Source organism: Lontra canadensis, unplaced genomic scaffold (assembly GCF_010015895.1).
Source record: "Lontra canadensis isolate GAN:19392208 unplaced genomic scaffold, GSC_riverotter_1.0 scaffold13, whole genome shotgun sequence".
Classification (NCBI taxonomy): Eukaryota; Metazoa; Chordata; class Mammalia; order Carnivora; family Mustelidae; genus Lontra; species Lontra canadensis.
This window is the reverse complement of record NW_022631007.1, coordinates 24,967,948-24,976,890: the sequence shown is the minus strand read 5'-3', so window position 1 is coordinate 24,976,890 and position 8,943 is coordinate 24,967,948. Positions and strand designations below refer to the sequence as shown.

The following is an 8,943-nucleotide window of genomic DNA, read 5'->3' as shown; positions in this document are numbered from 1 at the left end:
ATTGGGGAGAGAAGCAGGAGATGACACTGAAACTTTTAGTTTTTTTATGTGTACATAAATACACACATTTTTTACCAAAGCAAGATCAAGTGGGAACAATTGTGTAGATTTTAGTTTTTAAATTTAACACTATGTGATATATTTCCATATCAATTCTTACTGCAATAACTATCTTTATTGGCCGAATCCTATTTCATAATAACACTATATCACAATTTATGCAACCTTTTTCTCATTGTATATGTATGTATAATGTATATACATATATATACACGTTATACATACATATTATTATACATGTACTTTACATATGTATTTTTTTCAGTTTCAAATGATGCTCCAGTGAAAATCTTTGTACTAGTAACTTTGAGCAGACGTTTGAGTACTTGCAGAAGTAGAATTATTGGGTCAAAGGACATACTCGCTTAAAATGTCATTGGATGTTAACAATTTGCTCTTCTAAAATGTTTGGACAGGGACGCCTGGGTGGCACAGTTGGTTGGACGACTGCCTTTGGCTCAGGTCATGATCCCGGAGTCCTAGGATCGAGTCCCGCATCAGGCTCCCAGCTCCACGGGGAGTCTGCTTCTCTCTCTGACCTTCTCCTCGCTCGTGCTCTCTCTCACTGTCTCTCTCTCTCTCAAATAAATAAATAAAATCTTTAAAAAATAAAATAAAATGTTTGGACAAACTTATAAACACACAAAGATTTCTTCACTCTTTCAATAACGTGGCATGTTTCAATCCGTTGGCAATATGAAAGGGGCAGACTGATGCATGATTATCATTTAATTTGCATTTTTGACTAATAATAAGGATGGTAAGATTTTTCCATACATATTAGCTTATTTATTTGCAATCTTGCTTTCAAAAAGTGATGCTTCGTCACTGATTTTATTTCTACTGGATGGTGTTTTATTTACCGTTTTTGTGTCCTAAAATGTAGCACTTAAAAGAATCATGTTATTATGTTATTGAATTCTGGAGGGTCAACAATTTCAAAAGGCATCATGGGATGTCTTTGCTCCATAATGTCTGGGGCCTCAGCTGGAGGAACTAAAACCTGGGAGTGAAGAGATGCCCGTGAGCTGTTTCCAGGACCAGTTTCACCGTTGGATGTGCAGCCCACGCAATCTCATGGGGCTCTGCACTTAGAAGGGCCCCAGGCTTGCTCTAACACTCTACTGTGGCCATCTCGAAAGTCTTAATAATTTTTTAATTTATTTTATTTTTATTTTCTATTTTTTTATTTTTAAAGATTTTACTTATGTATTTATTCATTTATTTATTTGAGAGAGAGGAAGAGCACAGAGAGAGATGGAAAGGGAGAAGCAGACTTGCCGCTGAGCAGGAAGTTGGATGCAGGGCTCTGTCCCAGGACCCTGAGATCATGACCTGAGCCAAATGCAGAAGCTTAACTGACTGAGCCATCCAGGTGCCCTTGAAAGATTTAATAAATTTTAATTGTGGAGTCCTGCATTTCATTTCACAATGGGTTCTGCAGATTAGGAAGCTGGTCCTGGCTCTATCATCCTGTAGTAGGCAGAATAATGGGTTCCAAAGCTGCTCACCTTCCAATCCCCAGAACCTGTGAAATCGTTACCTTCTATGTTAAAGGCCTTTGCAGATATGATTATGTTAAGGAGTTTCAGGTAGGGAGATTATCCTGGATGATCCTGTTGGGCCTGAAGTAATCATCTAGGTTTTTGTAAGTGAAAAGGGAGGTAGGAGAGTGAATGTGAGAATAATGAAAGAAAAACTCCATCAGCCATTATTGACTTTGAAGATGGAGGAAGAAGTTAGAAGCCAAGAGATGCAGGCAGCCTCCAGAAGTTGGAAAAGGTAAGGGAACAGATTCTACCTTAAAGCCTCCAGAAGGAGCACCATTCTGCTGACATTGACTTGGCACAGTGAAACCCATTTTGGACTTCTGACCTCCAGACAACAAGGTAGTAAATTTGTGTTGCTTCAAGTCACTAAATTTGTGGTAATTTATTATAGCAGCATGGGAAACTAAAACACACCTATATTAATACACACAATTAATACTAATACATTCAGAAAATCACTCATATTTCTGGTTGGGTTGACTCAAAGATGAGGACGGCTGACTGGAACACCTGCCTACCGTCTCTCCAAGCATGGTGGCTTCCTCAGAGCAGAGGGTCCTCAGGGTAGGTGGGCAGTTACCAAGAGTGAGTGTTCCGGTGAAGCTATATTATATCTTATGATGCAGCCTTAGAGGTGACACAACATTACTCTCTCATATTCTGGTAGCTGAAATGGTGAAAAACCTGCCCAGACTCTAGGGGAAGATACATAGGCCTTTCTCTCATGGAGAGAAGTGTCAAACACTTTTAAACAAAGAATTAAGCCCAGTATTTTAAAACTATCATGGATGCTTTGTCTTTTTCCTATCGATTTTTAGTCTTTGCTTATCATGGCAATGAACCATTTGTACCTTATGATTGTCACAAATTGTTGTGGTCAGGTTGTCATCTACATATCCTATTTTCGAAAATAAAAATACCAATTTAGGGGCATCTGGGTCGCTCAGTTAAGCGTCTGACTCTTAATTTCAGCTCAGGTCATGATTTCAGGGTTGTGAGATCAAGCTCCACACTGGGCATGGAACTCAAAGTTTAAGATTCTCTCTTTCTCTGTCCATCTGCCCATGCCTCCGCACTTGCATGCTTCTGGTCTCTCTCTCTCTTAAAAAAATAAAATCACATTTAAAGAAAAGTGACTAAAGCTCAACTAAATAAATTTTCAGAGTCTAAGACCAGATTTTATTCACTCATGGGTGGCAACTTAATTTGAAGGTTGAACAGGCAAACATGATAATAAAGATTTCAAGGTAACAGATATTAGAAAGTTGAGGGAAGAATGAGGTAAATATTTTTTGATATGATTCCCCCTTTTTTTTCAAATTAAATTTTTGGAGTATTTCTTGGTAAAGCAAACTATACTTGATAGTATCAAAGTAGCACAATTAACATACATTTTTTTCTCTATTTTTTTCAGGTTTCAAAAGACTATATTTTATTTAATTCCAGGCAATTTATTTTTATAACTTATCAGAGCAAGACTTTATTTTAAAGTGATTATTCAAAGATGATTTATTTTGAACTAAAAATATGGATTGCATTATAAATCTGTCTGTATTCAAATTTGTATCTTCAAGGGTTATAGTTTCACTTATACTTTCTGAATAAATCTATATGTTAATAGATATACTGTGTTGTATAATAAAGTATAAACAATTTTTAATCATCTTGCAGGAAAGCTCTGAAAGAGACATTAATTAATAAATATGGATCAATGTTCAAAACCTAATGTTCTTTTAAGAAAGATCACCTATTTAGCACTCGTGTATTTAACACATATATGCTTCAATATATTTGATTGGGACATTAATAAAACCTTATTGCTTATATTAGCATCCACTTGTATAAAACAATTAACGGGCAAGAAGAACCAGGCACAATACATTAATCACTGATACAAAAGCAGAACAATTTAAAGAATTTGTTAAAGATAATCACTTTTGATAAAAATAGGAAAATCAAATGTAATATTATTCTCTTAATTAGTCTACATACATAAAAGTGTAGGGGAATTACGTTCAAAGACCATACAAAATGAGAGGGGGCAGGGCTCTTTCACAACCAAATTCATAAGCCAAACGATTATGCTTTGTGTGTTAGTAACAAACTGGGGTCTTCATTATAATGATCGATAGTGTGTTTAAGCAACTGGTCATGTCTGAAAAGTGTTTGTTTAGTTTCAAAGAATGCATATATTTACCATTTTAGAATTCTTTGTAGATGGTTTCACAGATAATTTTGGATGACACAAAGGGAAGATAAACAGTGCTGTTATTCTGAAGATATCTCAGATAACAGAAAATTTAAAATTTGCCTAACAATTACTCATGCAACCTTTTGCTTTCCAAAGAGGCATTTTAGATACAACTCATTCAGTCAGGCTTTTATCAAGCTATCAAGGTCTTATTAATACAAGCACAGAAACTACCATGTACAGTGATCTATTTTCATAAAACTTTTTCTCAATGGTTAATTGTCAAATTCTGGCTATAGGGTAACCCCTATGGGAAAATTGTATCAAAAAGGACAAATCCCCACTAACCTAACGTACAACCTGAGTGATCTCCTCTAATGTGTGTCTCCTAGGTTAGGGCATTACAACTAAAAGAAACCACTGAGAATGCCCTCATAATGGTTTAACAGTTTAGTTGATTTCACTTTGGAAAACTTGGAAAACACAGGAAAAAGGGAAGTAAAATTCTGATAGTAGTGAGAGTGTGTGAAATACTGTGGCTCATAAGCCAGTACTGAAGAGAGAAGTCTTAGGTCAAGCCCTAAGTGAGAGAGTCCCCAGAGGCCAAAGGAGGAGAGCATTCAGTCAGTATGTACTGAGTAACTGAATTGAAAATAAATGTGAGAGAGTAAAGGAGGGTGTCCCTTCTTTTTTATTGAGCACTCACTATGTTAAAGGCTTGGTATTAGATACTGGAGATACAGTGCATTTCTATCAGATTCCATTGGCCAAAGTTATGATAGGGCCACACTTGAACACAAGGAGACTAGGAGATGACATTGAAATGTGACCAGGAAAAAAACGAGAATTATTTGGTGGACGTGTAGACTACTCTTCCCAGAGCTTACTTTTTTATGATATCCATCAAACTTTTCTTTTCAAAGATAGATCACATGCTCCCTCACCAAGAGACACAATCCTACATCCAGCTGAGATCCTGAGGTAATGTGCAGTTCTTTTCATTAAGGCTGGATGACATTTTTATGACATCCATTAGAAAGACTAATTTTCTACCCTCTTGCTCCCCTATCAAACCAAAATACAGTTGAAGAGCAGAAATAAAATAACCATAGTTAATTGTTCTCATCCGGAAAGGAGAAAAACAAGAGACACAGTAGTTGCTGGCTCATGGTGATTATGAAATCCCTCTGACAGTCATTAAGAAAGGTCTTCTTTGAGGGTATAGAAATTTCCTTGATTAAATCCTAATTTTGCTTTCTGGAGGAATACGCACACACATCACACATGCACGTACACACACAGTGTGTGTAAATATATGTGTGTGTGTATGTGTATAGTGAATGCATGTGTATACATAATTCTTTTTTTTTTTTTTAAGATTTTGTTTATTTATTTGACAGAGAGAGCTCACAAGTAGACAGAAAGGCAGGCAGAGAGGTGGGGGAAGCAGGATCCCCGCCGAGCAGAGAACCCAATGTGGGGCTCAATCCCGGGACCCTGGGATCATGACCTGAGCTGAAGGCAGAGGCCCTAACCCACTGAGCCACCCAGGCACCCCTGTGTATACGTAATTCTTAAGGGAGAATTCATTTTTTACCAAGTCTCATGGTCATGATAGGTAAATTTCCTTTTCATCTCTCTCTGACAGGAAGTACTTAAAACCCATACTTTCATTGAGGATGTATCCTTTTGAAGATCTTGGTTTTCTATAGGTATTCATTCCCAAATTTTAGCTCACATAGATCCAGGCTTTTTTGTGTTTTAATGTCTATTAAATCCCAAATCCTTGGTTACCAAGATGAGCAATAACCACAGATTGCCTCTCTGTCCGTACTCACAACCAGTAGAGCTAAGTCCTTGAGTTCACTTCCATTTCTTACTTTCAATTTTCCTCAATTTCTTTTTTTTTCTTTTTTCTTTTTTTTAATTTTTTATTTTATTTATTTATTTTTTTTCCTAGGCAAAGAACTTTACTAATCTTGTTTCAAACTTTATTCCCAGGCTTCTTCAGCTTAATTAGCTGCAAAGAATGAATTGTGTATAAGCAAAAACTGAAAAGAGCTGCAGTGTCCAAGGGGCCTGGGCTTAAAAATATTAGAGATCTAGATTTTTATCAGATCCATGAACAAAATTTTAAAAAGCAGTCATAATATAAAATAGCAGCTCCCAGTAACTTCTTCAAGTTTTATCTTCTTCAGAAGTTGACTCAATTCAGTTTGCTTCATTCTTGGAAGCTTCATCAAAATTCTTCACAAGATCTGGAACTTCATCATCATCATCCTCTCCGGTAGCAAGTGGTGCTTTTCCATCCACAGATTGTTTGGGCAGAGCTTCAGCCAGTCTTCTCAAACTAGTCAGACTGTCTGCACCAAGATGGTTTAAGATACTGGGTAACATTTCTGTCAGCTACTTTGTCTCAGCATGGCCTGTAATGGTGAAAGTGTTCGCTGCCCGCGATGCCTGAACTTTGGGGTTGTTAAAGTGGATCACTGTTCCTTGGTTTGTGAACATATTCACTTCTTCAATACCAGAGATATTGTTTACCCCTAACTTCTTTAAGGAGAACTGAAGTTCTTTTTATCATCTGCTGTAGCTGTTCTATGAACCACCTTCTTCTTTTGGCCAGCAGTTCCTTTCCCACCAATGCACACTTGTGCTTGCAGTTTGACGAGTTTCTCCTGGTTCATGATAGTTTCTTTAATCTTGCTGGAATGGAAATGGGACCGCGCGGAGGACTAGGGTTGGCACTCACGGGGTCTTGGGCGGACCAGCTGAGATTAGGTGCACACACGCAGGGACGCAAGATGGCAGCTCTGATTTTCCTCAAATTCTACCCTTGGAGATAACTCTTACTGTCTCATGAACTCTGTCATGAACATTAAAGGCTTTATGTTATATTTTATACACTTTAATTAGATTTTCATAGAAGGGGAGTTTTCATAGTCATCAGTCAGTTGTGCTGTTGGAAATGCAAGTCCTGGAACTGAATTTTGAAGTTGGACTATGCCAGAAGTTCAAGCTGCATTGGTCCTGTAACTATAAATGAACGTATGAAGGGTCCAATGTAATGGAGAAATTACATTTTTTAAAGCTTCAATCTACAGTGTAAATATAGTTGACCTTGACCTGTACAGGTGAGAACTGCACGGGCCCACCTACACAATGATTTATTTTGATGAATACCATACAATACTATAAATGTATTCTTTCCCTTATGATTTCCTGGATAACAGTTTTCTCTGGATTACTTTATTTTAAGAAGACAGTGTATAACACATATAATATGCAAAATATGCGCTAATCAACTTTTTATGGTATCTTTTGGCTTTTGGTCAACAGGAATCTATTTAGTAGTTACGTTTCCAGAGGAGTCAAAAGCGATATGTAGGTTTTGACTGCAGGGAGGGGTCACTGCCCCAACCCTCACATTGCTCAAGGGTCAAATGTATTTTATTTCTCATTTTTAAAATTTTAAAGTCCTAAGACTTAAAAAAAAAAAAAAGCTCTACTTTTAACATAAGCTAATTATTTATTTCAACTTTGTTTTTTTCATACATGAGTAATCTGAGACCCAAACAAGTCACATCCTTATCTAAAGGTACAATTCTCCCTAGTGGGAGCTATAGAAGCTAAACTTCATGTCTCTCCTGACAATATCATGTGGCTTTGTAAAAATTATTATTATTACTTTGCATTGACAGAAGCTTTGAGGAACTTGATTTAGGTTCATGTTGACTAAAGTTGCCTTGATATGTTAAGGTAATCTAAAATAATTTTTTTTTTCTTTTAGAAGAAGACAAAACACAAAAATATCCTCAAAATGTATAAGAATATTATACAATAGCAAAATGTTACTTCATACAAATCATCTTATTCAAAAGGCAGAGGGCAGGAAAAGTAAAGCAGGAGGTACACTTCTTTAAAGAAGATACAATTCAAAGGACATTCACAAAAAAGTCTCCTTTAATAATGATAATTGTTTCTTTCTCATTCCATTGCCACCACAGACAAGGCTTTCTTTCCAAATAGTGTGTCCCAGGGTCCCATTCTTTCCCTGGAGGGCTGACAAAACCTTGGTAATGTTGGTTGGCATTGTCGTAAGATTAGACAACAAGAATAGAACAAAGCAGGATACCCATTAAGGTTGAATTTCAGATAAGCAGTAAATAAATTTTAGTATAATTATATGCCATAGTATTGCATGGGCCATACCTATACTATTTATTATTTGTTTATCTGAAATTCAAATTTAACTAAAAATCTTGTATTTTATCTGACAATCAAATTGTGGATGTTGTGTTAGAGGGCAAAGGGGCCCACAAACAATGACAGCTCAGTGCTGAGTCTGTAATTTCTTGTTTCTCTTGAAGAAAAATCCTTCTTTCCATATCTATTTTGTGGACTCTTGACTTTCTACTTTTTCTTCTCTTTCAGTTTGCCTAACTTGCCCATCTTTATAATAGTGAGGAGGTAGAATACACAAAAGACATGGGCTAATGCTGCAGCTGAAAACTTATTAATTTATATCTGTTTATATAATATATGTTATATAACACAATTTGGTGTTGTTTTCTCCTCCAAGAAATAGAATTTCAATATTATTCTCCATTTTTCCAATATAATGGTGTTTAGAGAATCAGATAACTTCCTTTCAATTTGATTGCCAAATTCACCTTAATGGTTAATAAATAAGTAGACTCCTCATACTGATGCAATAATCTCTCTCCAGTTACCTTTTGCCACTGTGAAAAGTTTTTATTTATGACCATACCTTCATCTGCCCTTTAGCCAACATTCAATCCATTTCATGTACATTTATGTCCATTCTGTTTTCCTCCTTTTGTAGACCTCAATCTCTCTACCAAGACCTTGATCTCTGATGTGGAACTTTGTCAAATGCTGTCTGAAAATGTAAGAGCACACTCTTCACTGCATGAAGACAAAGCCAGAATCTTCTTTTAAAGGCAGGAGGGTGTTGAATGAATAAACATTGGCATTTCATGGTGGGGTTCTCTGTCAAACCTAAGCTGCTCCAGATGCAAAATTTTGATTAGAAATTTCAAGAGGTGTTGTATGGGAAGGGCATTATTTGTCCGTTGTCTGGTGATTTTACAGATTACAATAACACTTTTTCAAATCATT

The 8,943-nt window shown here is 36.4% G+C and overlaps 1 pseudogene; it reads right to left on the bottom strand.

Annotated features, from left to right (window-relative positions):
- Window positions 1-5,775: 5,775 nt before the first annotated feature.
- On the bottom strand, window positions 5,776-6,488 carry LOC116867979 (annotated as a pseudogene).
- Window positions 6,489-8,943: the final 2,455 nt, after the last annotated feature.